Source organism: Stegostoma tigrinum, chromosome 16, assembly GCF_030684315.1.
Source record: "Stegostoma tigrinum isolate sSteTig4 chromosome 16, sSteTig4.hap1, whole genome shotgun sequence".
NCBI classification, from domain to species: Eukaryota; Metazoa; Chordata; class Chondrichthyes; order Orectolobiformes; family Stegostomatidae; genus Stegostoma; species Stegostoma tigrinum.
Genome location: NC_081369.1, coordinates 24,121,710 through 24,142,344, shown reverse-complemented (window position 1 = coordinate 24,142,344; position 20,635 = coordinate 24,121,710). Strand labels below are relative to the sequence as shown.

The window sequence follows — 20,635 nt, the reverse complement described above, 5'->3', positions numbered from 1 at the left end:
ACCATCTTACGATCACTGCCTCCTAAGGGTTCCTTTACATTTAGTTCCCTTATCAAGTCTACCTCATTGCACAACACTTCATCCAGTATTGCCTGTTCCCTTGTGGGCTGCACCACGAGCTATTCAAAAAAAGCCATCTTGTAGACATTCCACAAACTCCTTTTCTTGCAATCCATGACCAACATGATTTTCCTAGTCCATCTGCATATTGAAATCCCTCATGATCACTGTGACTTTGCCTTTCATACACACTTTTTCTATCTCCTGATGTATCTTGCGCCCCTGACTGCTGTTTGGATGCCTTTTTCCCAGCGTCTTATTCGAAGACATTTATTAAATTTTGTTCCATTTAATTTAATTCCTTTTATTAAATTTATTCCATTTGATTTAATTCCATTTCATACTAACAAGGCAACCCTAACTCTTGGCCCACCTGCCTAGCTTTTCGATAGGCTGTATACTGTTGGATATTCAGTTCCCAATTCTGATCCCCTTGCTGCCACGTCTCTATGATGCTCACCACGTCATATCTGCTGATTTTGATCTGCGCCTCATGCTCATTTACCTTACTTCTTATACTGCGTGCACTCGTGTTTTTCAAACTGCTTGCTGTGGGGACTTGTGTGCAACCATCAGCACACCTGCTGGCAGTTTTGTTTTCTTTCCAAATCGCAATGTTATGTTTGATATTAGTTTACAGCAGCAGAAATGCTTTGCTAGTGCTGTGTTATACAGAAATTTTTCTAATAGGTCTGTTTGAGATTTCATTGATTTGATTGAGCACAGTACTTTCAACACTAATAAATAGACTAATGCACTCAAATCAAAATCAATTATAACACCAGACTTTTTCAGTCATAATTATTTGCTTTTATTAAGCAATTTTCTAAATCTAAGGGTACATGAGACTGGATTTTTTCACCAAAGTAATTGATCTCTACTGGCAATGGCACTTTACTTTGAGCGACTAAAGGTAATTTCATGGCAATCAGAATGAATTGTGTAAATAATACATTAAAAGAGTTAAAAGAATTATTTTATTTTTGATGTTTTGTGTCCTTGTATTTTATAACAGAACAAACTACTGTTGCATTAAGCATCGCTTCAGCAAATATTTTAATGTATTCCCTCACATATTTATATGATTTCTGCAAAACTGTTGCTTGTATAGAAAATTTAAACAAAGGGGAAGTGCTCTTCTTTGAAGTAGCTATTTTGTAATATTAAAGGATAGTCATTTAGAAGCAAAATGTTTTACAAGTTCTAACAAAATGTTTAAACTTATAGATTGTAATATGTGCATGTAGTTTTAGCTTTACCAAGTGTTCAGCAAAATCAGCAAGGCCCACATGCCAACTGCAGTTGGTAGAGTTCAACCGCAGTATTGGCTGTTGACAATATAAATGAACCAATAATTGAACAATAGTGGTGACTGCCCACACTCATCACTTTAAATTACAAGAATCAATGTGCAGGGACCAAGGAAATGCAGGTAAAAATCTATTCAAGTTTGAGTTAGATCCTTGTTGATAAAATTTCTTTGGACAATAATTTTTGTATTATTACATAAATGAACAGAACAAATGAAGGACAGTAGAACCAAACCACATACTTCATGACCCTGGTTGGGCTAGGGAGGGGTTATGCATTTTCTTCTCCTGTGTAATGAAATGAATACCACATATCGATCCAACAATTATGTTATTAATCCTTGTAAAATGACTTTTTTAAAATACAAAATCACATATGTGGAAATACTGAGCCTTTCACTGACGTGAATATTTGCCCGAGGTTGTTCCTATGTGATAATTTATTGTTCCTCTTTTACTCTGTTGAATGGCCGATGTGTTTTGTTAAAAGTTGCAATCTTTGGTTGTCTCTCTATTCTAAACAGTTGTCTAGTTTAATTAAGAGCAATGTTATCATTTCATAGCTTCTCTGAATCATAATATTACAGCCTACTGATTCAAAACAAAAAAACACCTTTGATATAATACTTAAAATGTCAGATTTGTTACAAAATGTTGCAAATCCATTTGCCACCTCCGATTTATTTACCATTTAAATAAAGGGAAAGTGGTCTTCTTTGAAGTAGCTATTTTCTAATATTAAAGGATAGTTATTTACAAGCAAAATAATTTACAAGTTTTCACAAAATGCTTGAACTTTGTAATGTGTGCATGTAGTCTTGGGACCCCTTAGCTTAGATAAGTGTTCTGCAAAACCAGCAAGGCAGACTGACTGTGTCCACCACAAATACTCACTTGCAGTAGTAACAACATGACCATTCTGTGCCAATGTTGACCTTTATAGCCTAACCTAGCTATTTATTTTAGGTGTGAAGTTTCCTTAACTCTACTGTTATCACCTCTGCCCTCAGCCAATCAAATAGCTTACCTTGAGGGAAACATTTATCTTGCACTTTCATTATCACCATTTTTGTTGCAGTAAAGAAATATATTTTATGTCTAGGGACAGCTGTAACACTGAAACTAAGTATTGATCTGGTATATTTGGTAATTCCTTTCCAACTTGCCATCAATACCAAGAATCTTTCAGTATCTGTCTGTACCATGGTTGACCCTGCAGATAGCTCTTTATATTCCCATTGGGTTCATTTGGTATTAGCGTATCCTATGATTAAAAATTTAATTAATGCTCTGTTATTACTTTACAACCGTGGAATTAAAAAGGTTTGCATTTTCGACAATTATTAGGAGGATTGGGCTTTTAAGTATGGAAGTTACTGTTTCTTCTTCATGTTTCATTTTTTAATCCAAAACTTGCTTTAAATTCTGCTGTTACATACAATAGACAGGATCTGTGCTTTGCATACATTTGATTCAAAATAGAAAGATAAGTCAAGTTTCAGCAAGACAGCAGAAGAGTCAAGATGTCAATTTTGTGTTTCATGAATTGGCAACGGTCTCATTTAGGACTTTCAGATGTGTCTGCCCAGACAGGATGTGAGCACTTTGCATGTTCTGTAGAAGACAACCACTCCTCACTGCCTCACAGTATGCACTGGTGCATGACAGTTGCCCTTTACTGCTGTCTTTTTCTGTATTTGCCCTTTGACCTCTCACTCAGCCATTGCAACAGTAACCGCAGACCAAGATGCTTGTGAATGACTGACATCAGACAGCAGTGTGCTTGTCATTATTTGATTGTGAAAAGTTGTTTAGCATTAGATGCCATCAAGGCTAGAAACCTTTGTGCATAATTCCAAAGATTCAGTATCCAACCCTGTCAAGGATTTGCTCACACAGCAGATTTAAAAAAAAGACTGGTGTTGTTTGCATTTTTCCCATTGCCTTATAGGAAGACATTTATTAAATTTATTCTAACCTATATTATAGTGTAGAATTCAGATGTGGCTGATCCAGGGCAAAGTCTGGCTACTCGTCTCTTATGAAACAAATAATACACATGTCCATTAAAATTTGGTCAGTTAAAGTTTTGATTGTTGCCCACAAGTTTTATCTGCTATCATCAGTCAGAACAAGCTCCAACATAGTAAGTCTACTGTACCTAAGAGTTTTCTCAAAGAAAATGAAATGTTAATCGTGAATTGATGATGTCATCCTGGCCAAAGAACATTTTTCTCAAATAATACCGTTTAGTTTTTACAGTGTGTCACGCAAGTTAATGAAACATTTAAGTTAGTTTGCAAGAAAACACAAATGATCCTTTAACATTTTCTAAGGTACATTTTGAATAGCAAAAGTAATTGCCAGTATTTAAATGGTGAAGATCCTCAACTTAGCACTTCTTGGATACTTAACGGAGGCAGTTGCTTATATTGGGTGAATATTACAAACCATTTGCCATTATCACTGACATCAAGTACAAAGGGTTCACTCATACCACACAATCTCAAGCGTACTTTGCCTTATCACTTTCTTTTTTTAACCTTCCCACTTTGGTTCTTCCTGATTGCAAAAAAAATTATGTGAATTATCATGCAGTGAAATAACTCTCCTGGAGCACAACTTTAATGGTCCTTTTTACCCTAGAGTTCCTACAGTTGTGTATTTAAAGTCAAGAATGGGGATATTTAATTTGGGAAGCAAGCAGAAATTCCAAAACAATAAATTAGCAAATCCCTGGTAATTTGAAATAGTAATGATATTGAATTTCCTGTTCATTTTTATAGCAACATTTAAGAGGACTGGGTATTAACTTTAACACAATCAACACTGTTTTCCCAGTACCACTGCAGTGACTTGCACAGTTACTTCCTGCCTTCCCATTACTTGTATTATTCACTGCTTGCAACAGCAATTGTTTAAATATTAACACATCTGCTATAAGTGCTAGCAATGTATCGAATGCAGAAATTAAAATCTTCAACTTTTGAGTAGACTTGCTGCTTCACTATGATAAATGGAGGTGAATTTTGAGAAAAAAAGTTCTTTGTTTATCATTAGACCCCACTAAAGCTCTTTAGAAATATTTCATTGTATAATGTTGATATTATCATTGCACTTAAATAGATAATTAGGGAGGAAACTTTTCATCTCCTTCTTGTACTACAATGTTAACTATATATATAGTCAGTTAACAAATATATATATCAGAATTGATAATTCTAGTGGCAGGGTCAAAAATCCACCTTATTATCAGATATATTGTTGTAAAAAATAAGCTTCACACTTCATTTCATTTCCCTTTTTATCATTTTTTTTTGCTTTGTCTACATGGTAACATGTTTCCAGTTCTACCAGAGAATTCTGTGTTATAAATCTTAACTTGTTAAGGGTGGATCTGAAGAAAGCAATGAGGAGAGCACAGTGGGTAATGACAAAATGCTAGTGGGCAAGATTAGGGAGAATCCCAAGATATTCTACAATTATATCAAGGAGAAGCAAATAACCAAGGAAAGAGTAGAGCCTTTTAGGGACCAAAGGGGTTATCTGTGCATGACGCTTGAGGAAATTTGTCATGTGTTCCAAAAGTATTTCAAATTTGTGTTTACTTGAGAGAAGGAGAATACAAGCACAGAATTGGAGAAGATTGACAGTGCAGTTCTTTAGCAGGTTGATGCAAGAAGCGAGGGAGTAGTGAGAATTTGGCAGATTTAAGAATGGGCAAATCTTGATGTCCAGATCAGTTAGATCCTAGACTGCAGTGGGAAAGGAGGGAAGAAATTACAGTGGCTCTGAGATAAAATGTTAATCATCTCTAGCCACAGGAGAAGTGCCAGGGAATTGAAAGACAGCTAATATGGTTCCACTTTATCAAAAGAGTGACAGAGATAGAATAGGAAACTGTAGACCATTGGGTTTAACATCAGTGGAAGGGAATTTACTGGAAAAAGTAGTGAAGGCGAAAATTGATCGCCATTTAGAGAGGCAAGGTTTGATCAGGGATAGTCAACATGGCTTTGTCAGAGGGAGGTCATGCCGAACAAATCTGGTGGAATTTTTTGAGAGGTGACCAAGTGTTTGATTGGAAGTAGGGCAGATAGTACTTTATATAGATTTCAGCAAGGTTTTGACAATGTCATAAGAAGATAAAAATTCAGGGGATCCAGGTTAATTTGGAAATTTGCATCCAAAATTGGCTCAGCAATAGAAGGTGGTGGTAGAATGCTGTTTGTGTAATTGGAGCCCAGTATGCAGGGATCAGTGCTAGGTTCCTTATTGTTTGTGATACTAATAAATGATATAGATGCGAACATGGAAGTGAAAAATAAGTAAGTTTGTAGATGACACAAAGATTGGCTGGGTGGTTGACAGTGAGGCCAAAGGTGTTAAGTTGCATGAGGTTATAAACAGATTGGTTATCTGGCCAGATCAGTGGCAGATGGAATTTAACCCTGATAAATGTCAGATGATCCACTTTAAAAGAAGGAACAAGAGAAAGGAGTACTCGATTAATGGTAGGATACTATGAAGCTTAAAGGAACAGAAGGACCTAAGGGTGCTTGTCCACAGATCTTCAAAGTGGCAGGCCAGGTTAATATGATAATGAAGGAGGTATATGGGACATTTGCTGTTATCAGTTGTAACATAGAATTTAAAAGCAGAAATGTCATTTTGGAGCTGTACAGAAATATGGTTAGGTCATAGCTGGAATACCGTGTGGCGCCCTGGTCACTGCCTTTTGGAAGGATGTGACTGCACTGGAGGTCATGTAGAGGAGATACACCATAATGTTGCCTGGGATAGAGCATTTCAGCAATTAACAGAAGCTGGATAAGCTCAAGTTGTTTTCTTTGGAGTGGAGAAGGTTTGTGGGACCTGATAGAGGTGTATAAGATTGAGGCGCACTGACAATGTGAATAAAAATGAGCTGTTCCCTTTAGTCAAAACGTTGCTAACAAGAAGGCATAATTTTAATGCAAAAGATTTCATCCCTGTGTGGACTGCTCTTAAAAACTTCATGGAATTGGAAAGGCTTTGCCAGTTTTTAACTGAGGTATAATATTAGGTTTGGTGAGAAAGCTATGGAATGAGTGCTTGATATTTTGAGGCATCTGTGTTACTTGGTAGTATGGTTGCAGAGAGAGCATTTTCAAAACAAAACTTATTCCAAATTTAGCCCTTGCCTGTGTTACTTGAAGAGGGCTCTTAAGTATCCAGTATCTGGATAGTTTCTAGTTAACTTGGGAATCAAAGAGGAAAATACTTGTTGTTTTATTTTGTTCTCATATTTTATGCCCTTGTCTGGAACGCTTGACAATAAACATTTAATAAGACCAATTCTGATTTTAAAACTGCCAAACCAATTTATTTAACAGCAAATCGATAACTGTGTTGACACAAGTTGAATATTGGGAGTTACAAGAGATGTGGAATAGAAAAATAGTATACTTGTTTGCTGTGCTAAACTGAAATACAAATGCAGGATTGAAAACTAACCTTCATATGTGGGGTTTGTTGTTGAATGCTCAGCATAGCTTTACCTATCCATTTCTTCTTGTGCGAAAAAGATTGAGAAAATGTCTTCAAAAATATCTATGGATCAGGGAGATCATGACTGCTTATGACCTAACTGAATAAATTGGAGTTTGCCCTATGCCCTTTAATGCCTTTGGCTAACAAAAATCTACCAATTTCAGATATAAAACTAAGAATTGGTCTGGGATCTTGTGAAAGAAAGTTTGAAATTTCTGCCAGCATTTGTGCATAGGAATGTTTCTTAGATTCCTCTTGTGAAGGAGCTGGCTCTAACATTTTAACTCTATGATCCTTAGTGCTATATTTCCCATGCAGCTGAAATAGTTTTTCTCTGTGTAATCCATCAGTACTGCTTAAAATCTTGAATCTTTAGATCAATCCTTAATTTTCTAATTTCTAGAAAATGTGACCTCAGTTTATGTAAGCCATCCTTGTCATCCAGCTGTCGAAGCACAGGTATCATTCTTGAAATGTAACACTGATGTTTCCAAGGCCAAAACATCTTTCCTAAGATGTGTGCTCAGAACAGCTCACAGTTTTCCAGGTCTGGTTTTCTTTGTGCTGTAATTCCCTAGAAATAAAGTCCAATATTCTTTTAGTCTGCTTGATTATATTTTTGAATAAAAACCAAAACAAAACTGTAGATGCTGTAAATCAGGAACAAAAACAGAAGTTGCTGGAAAAGCTCAGCAGGCCTGGCAGCATCTGCGAAGAGAAAATCAGAGTTAACCTTTCGGGTCCAGTGACCTTCCTCAGAACACTGTTTGAATATTTCCAGCTTTTTATGATTTGGGCAAGTATTCTCTTGTAGCCTCACTTTCTATGTGGTCATTGGCAAACCTGGAAATGTTGCTGTCCACCTCATGACCTAAGTCATGAATATGAATAAAAACAAATATTTGAGCCCTAAACACACATTGTTGCTGCATGCCACCGATCACTTCTGCTAATTAGAACATCCTAAGACTTGTTAGGGATTAGATACTGTTTGTAAAATTAGGTTGATTCTTAGTGCTCAGTTGAATATTTCAAGGTGTTCAATCACTCTAGTTGTAGATTTGTAGCAATTTCCTGCCAACACATGAGACTAACTGCCTTGTGCTTGCCGGGTTTTCTTCTGTGTCCATTCTTAGATAGCAGAGTGGGCTGCATAATATTCCAGTTTTAAAATAACAGTTATGGAATCAAGACAAACTTGAAAAATCATAGTTAGGGACATCTGCAATGTTGTTATCTACAACTTTTAAACCACTGTTTGGTCCAAGGAATGTGGTGTTCTTTAGTCATTATTTTCTTCATCACGGATATTTTGCATATGTTAATTTTGATGAGGGCCATCACTGATTCAGTGTTAATTTCCTCGTTGCAATTGTTTCTTTGGCAATTTCCTTAAATCTGCTCCCTTGTTCTCAATTGTACAATCAACATGCCTGACTTTTGCTTTTAACATTAGTGCTATTGCTGTTTTCAGCTACCAGGGACAGGAGCATCATAGGCTAGGCCAACATTTACTGTCCATTCCTAATTATCCTTGAGAAAGTGGTGAAAACCTGCTTTGTGAAGGGTGGTAAGTGATAGAGAGTAACTGGTGGAAAGATGCCACCTTTAACTGTTACAGTCAATGAGAGTAGGCACATTGACATTACTGTTGTGTCGTATGTTCTGAGAATTTTGACTTAATAACAGTGAAGGAATGGTGATGTGGTTTTGACTGAGAATGGTGTATGGTGAAAATTTGCAGACAGTAGTGTTTCCATGTAAACTCTTGATTGGGGGCTCAAAATGCCCTATATCATGCTCTGTTTTGTTCTACAGTTGTGGGAAGTTTTGATGTTAACTTTTGTATCCCGTACAGATTTTGTTTTGGGTTCCCTTAACACTGTCTGTCATCCTTTTCATTGTATTTCTCATGTATCAGGAATTGTAACTTCGTTTTGCATTTTCGTATGCCTTCTCTTTTAGTCTGTTTTTAAGTTACTTTACTCCTCTATGGTGTTTCCTTTTGGTTCGTTTTTAAATTACTTTACTTCTTCATGGTGTTTCCTTTTGCAGAGCAGAACTTTTGTCACAATCATAACCTTTTGGAACACCCCTACTAATCATCTGTCATTTTATCTGGTAACAAATTTGCCCACATTACATTAGGCAGTCTCTGTCTCATTGAATTGACATTAGTCAATTTATGTTACCTTAATCGAGAATTCAGTTGTTTTGCACTTCTTCTTCTCAAATTCTATGTGAATTTGATCATATGATTATTGCTATTAGAGCAGTCCTTGTGTTGGTTATACTACATATTCAGAAAACTGTCCCAAATGCCCTCCTGAAATTCACTACCCTTCTGGCATAAGCTAGTCTGCTGATCCCAATCTAAATGAAAGTTAAAGCCCACATTAAAACGACTGTACCTTTGCTTAATATGCTTACATGCTTATGATTATTTGCTTAATCTCTGCATGTATACATTCTACCACTTCACAGTTGCTAGCAGTCAATTTGTACTATTTTACAATATAATCTTCAATCCTACACGTCTTTGCTGCCTGTTTACCTGTAATTACATTCATTCTCATCATTGAAGTGATTACATTTTTAATCACTGTTAGATTCTGTGGGTTTGTGACCACAGTTATTTAATATATGCATTGATCATTCAAAAGGAGTTTTAGTGTTTTGTTAGTGATAATGGGAACTGCAGATGCTGGAGAATCCAAGATAATAAAATGTGAGGCTGGATGAACACAGCAGGCCCAGCAGCATCTCAGGAGCACAAAAGCTGATGTTTCGGGCCCAGAACTTGTTGTTTGTTTAACAATGACTTGGCTCAAATGTAAGATATGATTGACAATTGTGTAATCTCTGCAAATGCATTCTAGTTTTAGTGCGTGCCTCTTTAACTTCATTGGGAGTAGAGGATTTGTCCAAGCTTGTGCCTGAGTTGGAGTTTTTCACTCGTTCTTTCTACCTCTGTCTTTGCCTGTCCCATGTGACATTGCACATGGGCTTTGCCTTGCCACTTTGGAGAGGCGCAGATGCAGGGGAAAGAACTCTTAATTTTACTTCAGTGTAGTCCAAAAACAGAAATGCTGGAGGATTTGAGATTTTAAATTGGTATTAATGGTAGACACAAATATACATTTCAATCCCTTCTTCACCATGTTTCACGTACCTTTTGTCTTTTGCACTGGGCACCCTCACTGCTCCTCTTCACTTTGTCAACAGTATATCTTAAAATAAATCATTTTCCAGTCCCTTTCAAAGTAGAATGTTTTGGAGTCAAAACATTAACCCTATTTTTCTCTCACCACAGATGCTGCTATACATGAGCAATTATTCAATGTTTGCTTCAGATTTTCAACATTTGCAGAATTTTCTTCATAGTCAAGTTTACCTGCCTCACTTGTAATGGCTGCTGTCTGATCACAGAGTTGTTGTTCCTGATAGCTTGTTTAAAACTAAATGTGTGAAGGGATCTGTTTCATGTTTTAACTTCTCTCTGATTTTGGAATGTTCTCTCTGTAAATCAATAAGTGATGTGCACTGTGTTGTGTAGGTTCAATGCTAACTTATTCTGGACAGTTTCAATCTCAAATGTTCCTTTCAAAATCTTTTCAGAAAGCTGATCAAGGGTACAGTTATAAATTACATCACACATTTCTATAGTTTCCAGTATCACTCCTACTACCAATTCTCTTATCTTTTCTGTTAGGTTGTATAGTTGCTTTCTAGAATATTCTAATATCATTATAACCTCCTGTTTCACTTAAGAATTACTGCTCACTAATTTAACAGCAACTAAAGCTGTTCTCAACTTCTGAAATTTCAAGCACATAACTGGTAGTTTTTGGGGGTTTCTGACAGCAGCTACCTAACATAGGCAGTCAAGCATTTGTTGATAATTTTCAGATAATTTACTAAGTTTACGAAGCAGCAGATATAATAGAATTTAGCAATTAATTTAATAAAAACAAATGACCCGAGCCAATTGAGGATGGCTCACTGTTATGAGAGAATAAATTGATTGTTGGTACGGAGTGTATTGATCTTGTTGAAGCTCTGAAGCTAGCATCTTGTCTCTAGGTAGGGAACACTTCCTGGGTCGTCTTTCAATCTCTTCTGGTCCATTTTTCATCTAACAAAGACAAGTACTAAACAAGCACTGGCCCTAAGAAAGACTGCCTTCTGACTGAGCACTTGTTGATATACCCTATTTTTGGAAGTGGTAATCTATGCTGTGTGAGTCACTTGTCTGAATTCTTTTTAGCCAATGAGCATTGGATAACTACTCAGGACATCATCATGTCCCTTTGCTCACTTTCATCATAAGATCAGTTTTCTCTTCAAAGATGACGCTGAATCTTTCCAGCAATTTCTGATTTGTTTCTGAGCCTTCGCAATTGTCAAACAGATTGGACGTATTGTCTGTTGTTGGACGAATGTGAGGACTGCAGAATGGATTATTTAACTGGCCATGGCATCATAATACAGGAAACACCAGAGTGGCAGCAAAAAGAAATATAGCGTTATTAGAAGACAGAATTGTGAGTGAGAATCACTCACTGCAGCAAAGAGTAGGAGTCCAGAAGGCCGTTTTGTCTTTCCTTTTGTCTGTTCATCTATTGGATGTGGGTGTCAATGACTTGCTAGCATTCATTGCCTGTCCTCAGTCGCTGTTGAGAAAGTTGTGGTGAACTACCTTCTTTGAATGGTGACAGTCCCTGCATTGTGGACATTGCCTTTAGGCAGGGAATTCCAGGATTTTGAACCAGCAAGACTGAAGGAACTGCGGTTTGTTTCCATGTCTTGCTGGGGTGGCACAGTGGCTCATTGGTTTGCATTGCTACCTCACAACACCACAGAGTCTTGGGCAACAATCTGTGTGAAGTTTGCACATTCTCCCCATGGCTGCGTGAGTTTCTTCTGGAAGCTCCGATTTCCTCCCACAGTGCAAAGATAGGTAGATTAGGTGGATTGTCCATGCTAAATTGCCCACAGTGATCAGGGATGTGCAGGCTACCTGAATTAGTCGTGGGAAATGCAGGGTTACAAGGATAGGGTATGGGATTTGGTCTGGGTGAGATGCTGTTCAGGAGGTCACCATAGGCCCAATGGGTCGAATGACCTGCTTCCATGATTTTAAGTCAGGATGGTGAATGACTTGGAGGGGAACTTGCAGCTAGGACTATTCCCATGTATCTACTGTCCTTGTCCTTGTCTAGGTGGAAGTGGTTGTGGGCTTGGAAGGTCCAGTACTATGTTTCAGACATCAATTCAGAGCTGAGGATCTACAGTGAGACACATTGGAACTAGTTACTTTGGTCCATGTAGTTGCAATGGCATAGGCAGAGCAAGGAAAAAGGCTCTGCACAGTCAGCATGGGGAAGTAGCCACCAAATTAAAAAGCAGAGCTTCAAAGCTAATAGCCCCTGGATTATTACTTGAGCTGTATGCAAATTGGCATAGAGCAGATGAGATTAGAGAATTGAATGTATGGCTCAAACACTGGTGAAAAGAGAGTTCTGTTTGTAAATCACTGGCATGGCATCATTACTGGGGAAAATAGGAGTATACCACTGGAACGGTCTACACTGAATCATGTTAAGATCTAGTGTTTGAATGAGCTGTGTAACAAGAGAATTAGAGAGGGTTTTAAACCATATGCTGTCAAATTTAGGAAAATACAATCAACCAAAGAATAGTGACAAGGCAGAAGAGCGGTTGTAATATGTGTAATGACAGGAAGAGATAGAGACTACAAATCTAAGATTGAATCATGAAATATGCATACAATATGGTTACAAAACTGAATGTTCTGTTCTGAAAACATAGAGTCATAAAGCATGGAAAGAGACCCTTCATCCAATTCATATCTTTTGTATCTAAAACAAAACAAATGAACTGATAGCAAGTAAGTGCAATATGATTGCTGTTATAAAAACATAATGCAGAATGAAGGTTGGGTCATAAGTATTGAAAGGTAAATCACATTTAGAAAGAACAGGAGGTTGGAAAAAGTGGAGGGATGGATCTGTTAATTAATGATGGTATTAGCACAACACAGAAGGATGAACCATGTTCAGAAAACCAGAATGTAGAAGCAATTTGGATAGTGACAGGAAATGTAAAAATACCAAAAGGACACTTGTACAGTCAACTGGCATTAACCACACAGTGGAATGGAGTATAGAGAAAAAAAGTAATAGGAGCTTGTCAGAAAGGCCTTGTGATAATTATGAGGGATTTTAGTTTACATATAGTTTGGAAATATCAGGTAGGCAATGGTAGGTTAGTAGAATAGTTTATTCAATGTGTGTGGAATGGTTTCATAGAATAGCGTGCTGTGGAACTGACCAGAGAGCAGGCTATAGAAAACCTGTACCGTGCAATGAGATAGCATTAATTAATTATCTTGTAGTAAAAATGTTCCATGTAATATTGGGGAAAGCAGTAAACAAGAAATTAGAGACACTTGTAATAAAGGCGTAGCAATAACTATAGGTAACTTTAAACTGCACGGAGCTGGAGGAAACTGATCAGTATCAGTGCCCTAGAGGAAGAATTGCTGGAGTGTGTATAAGATGGTTTTCTAGATCAATGCGTTGAGGAACCAACGAGAGGATAGGCCATTTTACACTTGGTATTGTGTAATGAGAAAGTAATAATTGTCAGCCTAGCTGTACGATATCTCTTTGGGAAGAGTAAGCATAATATGATGGAATTCTTCATTAAGAATGAGAGTTACAAAGTTGACTCTAAGACCAATGTCCTGAATCTAAATGAAGGAATCTACAATGGTAGGAGGCTTGCAAGGTTAATGAAAGGGATTACGATATCTAGTCAGTGATAAACATTTAAAGAGAGCATGGATGAACCACAACAATTGTTCAAGCTTGTCAGGCATACAAATAAATGGGAAAGGTGGCCCGACCAATGCTAACAAGGGGAATTAGGGATAGTATTATAGCACACAAAGGTGTGTAAAAATTGGCCAAAAAAGCAGCACACCTGAGGATTGGGAGCAGTTCAGGCTTCAGCAAAGGAAGACAAAGGTATTGATTAAGAGAGGGAAAACAGAGGGTGAAGGTATGCTTGTGGGGAGCATACAAACTGATTGTCTGCAGGTATGTGAAGCAAAAAAGATTAGTGAAGACTAACGCCAGGGCCCTTACAGTCAGAAGAAGGAAGTTATAATGGAGAACAAAGTTATGGCAAATCAATTAATTACATATTTTAGTTCTGTCTTCACAATTGTGGACACAAATAATGTACCAAAAATGCTGGCGAACAAATCAGAATGAGCAGGTAAATGGTATTGGAGAAATTAATGGGATTAAAGGCTGATAAATCCCCAGGGCCCATTAATAATTTACATTCCAGAGTACATAAAGACATAGGCCTAGAAATAGTGGATGCATCGGTGGCCATCTTTCAAGATTCTATAAACTCTGGAACAGTTTCTTTGGATATGGAGGGTAGCTAAAATACCACAATTTTTACAAAGGAGGTAGAGAAATAGCAGAAAGTGTAGACTCGTTAACCTGACTTTAGTAGTTGGAATATGCTAGAGTCTGTATAAAAGAGTTAATTGCAGAGCATTTGCAAAGCAGTGACAGGATAGGATAGAGTGAGCCTGGGTTTATTAAAGAGAAATCATACTTGACAAATCAGTTGGAATTTTTTGAGGACAAGTGAACTTGAATGAATGGGAGATAATGGGAACTGCAGATGCTGGAGAATCCGCGATAACAAAGTGTGGAGCTGGATGAACACAGCAGGCCTAGTAACACCTTAGCAGCACAAAAGCTGATGTTTCAAGCCTAGGCTTTTCTGATGAAGGGTCTAGGCCCAAAACGTCAGCTTTTGTGCTCCTAAGATTCTGCTTGGCCTGTTGTGTTCATCCAGCTCCACACTTTGTTATCTTAATGAATGGGATGTAGTTCTCAGAAGGCTTTTGATAAGGTCCTATTATCAGAGATTAACATCTGAAATTGTGAGAAGGATGCAGAGCTGTTCGAGTGTGTTTTAGACAAACTGCGAGTGGGCAAATGCATGTAAATGTAGCCCTACACTTTGTTATCTTAAATGAGAGGTTATCCACTTTGGTAAATAGATAGGAAGTAGGAAACATCAGGAAGGCAGATTATTATTTCAATAAATTTAGAAAGAGAGAGGTGCTAAGAGTCCTTGTATGCCAGTCACCAAAAATAAACAAGAGTTGGGATGTCTTGCGGCAATTGTACAGGACCGTGATAAGACCACACCTGGAGCATTGTATGCAGTTTTGACCCCCTGATCTGAGAAAAGATGTTCCTGGCTATGGAGGGAAGGCAACAAGTCTGATTTTATCTGACTGATCCCTGAGATCGTAGACCTGACATATGAAGACAGGCTTGATCAGTTAGGACCATATCTACTGAAGTTTAGAAGAATGAGGTGTGGGGTTGGGGAGGAAGCTTTGGAATTTCATACAAATTTTGAAATTCTAACAGGACTAGACACACTGAATACAGGAAAGATATTTCTGATGACCAGGGAGTGCAGAACCAGGTTTTTGAGTAACATCCCAAGAAATAGTTACAAATCAGGAAGTGAAGTGGGGGGAGAAATTTGAGAGTTTTATAATGACCAGGGAAGGGTTCAAAAGTAAACTGTCGAAGGTGCAAGCTGACAATTCCCTGGAACCTGTTGACTTTATCCTAGGGTCTTAAAAAAAGTGCCTATTGAAATAGTTGATTCAATGGCTTTAATTTTCCAAAATTCCCTTGATTTGGCAAAGATTCCATTGGACTTGAAAAGAGTGAACGTAACTCTCTAATTCAAAAAAAATTGAATAAAATTCAAAAGTGAAAGGAGAGGCCACTTTTGGAGTACTGCACATAGTTCTGGTCTCCTGCTGTGGGAAGAATGTTGTGAAACTTGAAAGGGTTCAGAAAAGATTTACAAAGATGTTGCCAGAATTTGGAGCGTTTGTGTTATAGGGAGAGGCTGAAGAGGCTGGAGATGTTTTCCCTGGAGCGTCAGAAGCTGAGGGGTGATCTTTACTGAGGTTTATAAAATCATGAGGGGCATGAATCGGGTGGCTTGCCAATGTTTTTTTCCCCAGAGTTGGGGAGTCCAAAACTAGAGAGAATAGGTTTAAGACGAGGGGGGAAAGATTTGAAAGGGACCTAAGGGGCACCTTTTTCATCCAGTTCATGTTGCATGTATAGAATGAGCTACCAGACGAAGTGGTGGAGGCTGATACAATAACAACATTTAAAAGGCATCTGGATGGGTACATGAATAGGAAATGTTTAAGAAGGATATGGGCCAAATGCTGGCAAATGGGACTAGAGTAATTCAAGATATCTGGTTGGCAAGGACAAGTTGGACCAAAGGGCCTGTTTCTGTATCATGCAATTCTATGACCCTATGACTGCAGACCTATTAGCTTGACATTTGTCATAAAAAAATATGTTTGATGCTATTATTGAAGATATTATAGTCAGGCGCTTGGAGAAGCTAAAGGTAACCATGCAGGATCAACAAGATTTTGTGAAAGGAAAATCATGTTTAACATACTTAATGAAATTATTTGAAGAAGGGATATGCCATAGTAAATGAAAACTGGTGGATGCACTGTACTTAGATTTCCAGAAGGAATTTAATGTAGTACTACATCAAAGGTCATTGTGAAAAATAAGAGTTGAGATATTAGCATTGATGCATAATAACCTGCTACTAGTTCATATATTTATGTGTTCATTTACGTGTGATCTCAGGTGCGGTTCCATCGTATGCACTCTTGCTTCTGGAAAAGAAGTTTATGGGTTCCAGTCCCACCTAACAGTCTTGTGCTTACAATCTAGGCTGATGTTTAAACACATTACTGAAGAAGTACAGAATTGTCCGAAGTGCTAACTTGGTTGAAATCTGACCTCTGGGTGGACATAAAAGAGCGTTTGGCATTCTTTCAGAGAAGAGGAATGAATTTTCCATGGTGTTCAGGACAGCTTTTATCCTTCAAGCAATATAACTAAAACATTTTTCAGGTTATTATCACATTATGTTATGGAACCTTACTGTGCACATATTATTGGCTGCTATGTTTTCAACACTATAAGGATGCTGCAAACTACAAGAGGCCCCAGAAGCATGAACATCCACCTTATAAATGTTCTCCTCACAAATATGATCCCCATACAGTGGTGTAGTTTTAAAGATCCAATATATGAACATTTTCTGCACTAATGAATTTATGTATAAAGGTGAAAATAAGATTGGTCTTTTCTCCTATTGTTGCAGGCCTGCCTTACTGTTTGCTTTTCTGAAGTGAGACTCTTGAAACCTGGAAGTTAAATTCAGCAATGTAGGTAGCTACTATAGTCATACATTCTGGGGATTGTATTCACAGGTATACTGAGCAAAACATGTCTTCAGAGTGAGGCAATTCTCTTTTTTGTTTTGCTTTACGTCATTGAGGTTGTGTCTCTCGATAACCTGGTTCAGATGCTGCACTCTGTCTCCCTGTTGAGCAGCTAGATCTCATTTAAGATCTTCATCTCGTAGTGTTTAAATGGGTTTCTTGAGACCTCTGCATGAATTTGGTGCTCACGGTCAAATTTTTATACACTTCAAACAGTTGCTTTTGAAACTGTCAAATTATCATACCATCTTAGGTATTGGGTTACTTCTAGGTGTAATGCAATTGATTGTGGTAATTAATTTCCACAGCCATCAGCTTGAATGGCTCTTGTTCTTTCAGTGATAACAAGGTGAACAGCTGGGTGAACACAGCACGCCAAGCAGCATCAGAGGAGCAAGAAAGCTGATGTTTTGGGCCTAGACCCTTCTTCAGAAATCTCCAGCATCTGCGGTTCCTACTATCTCTTATTCTTTCAGTGTTCTTTTTGGTGAGGTAGGAAAAGCTGTTCACACCTCCTGAAAAGTCATTGTCAACGAGTTCACATTTACTCTTGTGTTCATTGAATTTGAAAATGCATTTTGCGAATCTTCATGAGATAAGTACCGCCTGGTTTCAACAATAGCTGAATCCGCAGGGTAAGTCACGTGACTTCAGGGAAGCATTTTGTAAAATGACGTGTCTATTTTAAAAACAGATTAATTTTCTTTACAAAATATATATTGTAACTACATTTGTGGCAATTAAGATACCATCATGTACCATGTACTTGTGGATTAATTATTTTCGTTTGCATTTATTTTCCTGGAGTCTTGTTTATTTTTCCGCTGTGATACTTCTCCTATCATTCCTCTATTAAATCCTTTACGTGACTCCATGACTTTTCTCAGTGTTAATCTGTGATTATCTGACTCAGATAGGTTTTAGTGAGGTGCAAAAAGATAATTTCATTTTCCCGATCTCACATTAAGATGAAGTTGCACAAAGTGAGATGGTTTACTATAATAAAGTCTTACACCTTGCTTTTACCTCAAAAGTGTCAAAATTAATTAAAGATGAGCAGGCTTGAATACCGTTGATTAAGTTGGGACTCTCTGGGTTTAGAGTTTTCTTCTCACTAAAGCCCTAGCTGTCAAAGCAGGCAGTAGTGAATTTCAACAGTGATGTTCTTACACTGTTGTTATTCTTGTGATCGTTTTGCTTTGGAAAGGCTAACTGTTACTGTTTGAAGCAAGTGTTGTTCTAAATGAAAATTGAGTGAGAAAAGTAGTTGCTACAGTTTACCTTTTTTTTCCAGATGCTGTATTCAGTAATGTTACTGTTATCGTTTAAGTTATTTAATATTTTATTAAAATCAGGCAGTGAAAAATTCTAATGGTTCAGTAAAGAAGCATTGTAATTTATTTATCTTGCTGTTGCTTTTTACTGTTTGATCATGTTGGCAGTTCAGCACTCTGTCAGGCAAGTAGCACTTTGTATGGACAGCATGAGACAGGCGCATGAGAATGTAGAGTACTAATACACATACATAATCTTCCACAGAGTTCTCTGACAGGTATTTTCTTTTGTTCTTTGTCTCAACCTACAAACTGTCATGGATTTGTGACATCTTTTGTCAGAGATCAAACAAACTAATGACACCTGATTACATTGTACAGGTTGTTTACAGTTGCATTCTGAAGAAGTCCAAGACAAGACAGGGTACTTCATCTGAAGTAATTAAATTTGCACCTGGGATACCAATCCTAATGCAGTGGATTTTAGGTAGCCATCGCCTTAAGCAGTATTTACTAGGTATTTTGTCAGGTACAAAAAGATAGAAGCTTATATATTGGTTAGGAGTGTTATTACTAGTTGCCAGTCAGGCTTGTCAGCTGCTCAATGTATGTAAGTATAATAGGCTATCAGTATGAAAGAGAAGGCGTCAGCCTGTATCTCAAAAGCCCACAGGGCATCAAAATACTTGGACAAATGTTAGATTAGTGCCTAGTTAAACTATATTTGTTTATGTGGATTTCTTTTCTGAGGGTGCCTCAATAATGTCAAAATGATGTTATTTCTATCAGCTGTAGGTCTTATGATGATTTGTGGCTTCACAGCGCTAAAGTTGACCTGTCCCAATTGGTAGTCATGCTGTATTACATAGGTTAGATGAAGTAATTATTTTTACCCCACTGACTACAAGCAAGATTAATAGTTTCTGAAAGCACTTTAATGGAAGTCTGACCCATCTGGCTCCAGTATTATTCCTTATTTGCCAAAGCCTCATCTTGCTCACCTTTGGGCTATAACGTGGTGTAATTTATGTCTGTTTTGCCATCTGAAAGGTTAAAGGTCAGTTTTAATGAGCTAGGTAAGGTTCTGCTTTAGATTGAAGAGCGTACTACCAGAAAAGAGCAGTCTGCAAAAATTGCAAGCGAGAGTTTAAAAAAACACATTAGGTTTTGGGAGCAGAGAGTAGTAACTGTAATTTGAGATAAAAAAATCTAGTTTCAATCATTGGGATTTTAATGGCTAACATGTTTGTATTTCTAAATACTGTTTGTTGCACCAAGCTGCCCAAAGTAGTGATTTGCATTAAAAAAGTTCAGTTATTGTGTTGTTTAGCTTCCTGATGTGCATTTCTTTTCACTTAAATTTGCACTTCAGGTGGTGGTATTTATACAAACCAATAGTTCATTCAGCTGGAAAAAGCAGCAACTCACTTTCCACTTCTTCTGATATGACTTAAATTGCTGTTGGATGCGCACTGGCTGTTGTTTAACTTTAATAAAGTTCTGCTTGAATGATGCTCTGGTGAAGAAAACTAGTTTGGGCTTTAAACATTGAGTACTGGTCAAGGGTGCATTTCTAAACTGTATATTATAATCATAAAAAAAACATTCTGTTGAGGTGACAACAGTAATGCTCTTGTTAAATGTTTCCAAACAAAAAAGAGTTAATATCGTAACTCTGGTTATCGAATCTGGACATATAGCTTTCAAACATAGCAATGAAATAAACTAAGTACCAAATGTAATGCACAAATCAGCTAATATAAGTATCTAATGTAACAAAACTTATATGTATATTTGATCATGTTCTTCAACTACAGCAGAAACAAATCATTTTGGGTGCAAGTATTGATTGAGTTATGATATCCAGTTTATCCTCAGAGACACATATGAGTCAGACAGAGTAGCTTTAACTTGTTTGTTTGGGGCTCCAATAGCTTCCAAAATGTGTTTAATAATATTCTAAGGTAAAAAGATTGTTGGAGTGTGTATTGTTATTCAGGTAAGAGTGATATTCAATAATGCAGGTTTCCAGACAAAATGTTATGCTGTAG

The 20,635-nt window shown here is 37.3% G+C and overlaps 1 protein-coding gene across 6 annotated transcripts in view; it reads left to right on the top strand.

Moving 5' to 3' along the window:
- Positions 1 to 20,635, top strand: part of fto (FTO alpha-ketoglutarate dependent dioxygenase) — a 422,038-nt gene that overhangs the window by 56,889 nt on the left and 344,514 nt on the right. The window contains exon 1 of one of the 6 annotated variants that reach the window (XM_048546996.2): positions 16,907 to 16,936. The exons of the other annotated variants lie outside the window; for them this stretch is intronic. The gene's annotated coding sequence lies outside the window, so the exon portion shown is untranslated. Of the gene's footprint in view, positions 1 to 16,906; positions 16,937 to 20,635 lie in introns of those variants that run through there. 6 annotated transcript variants of the gene reach the window in all.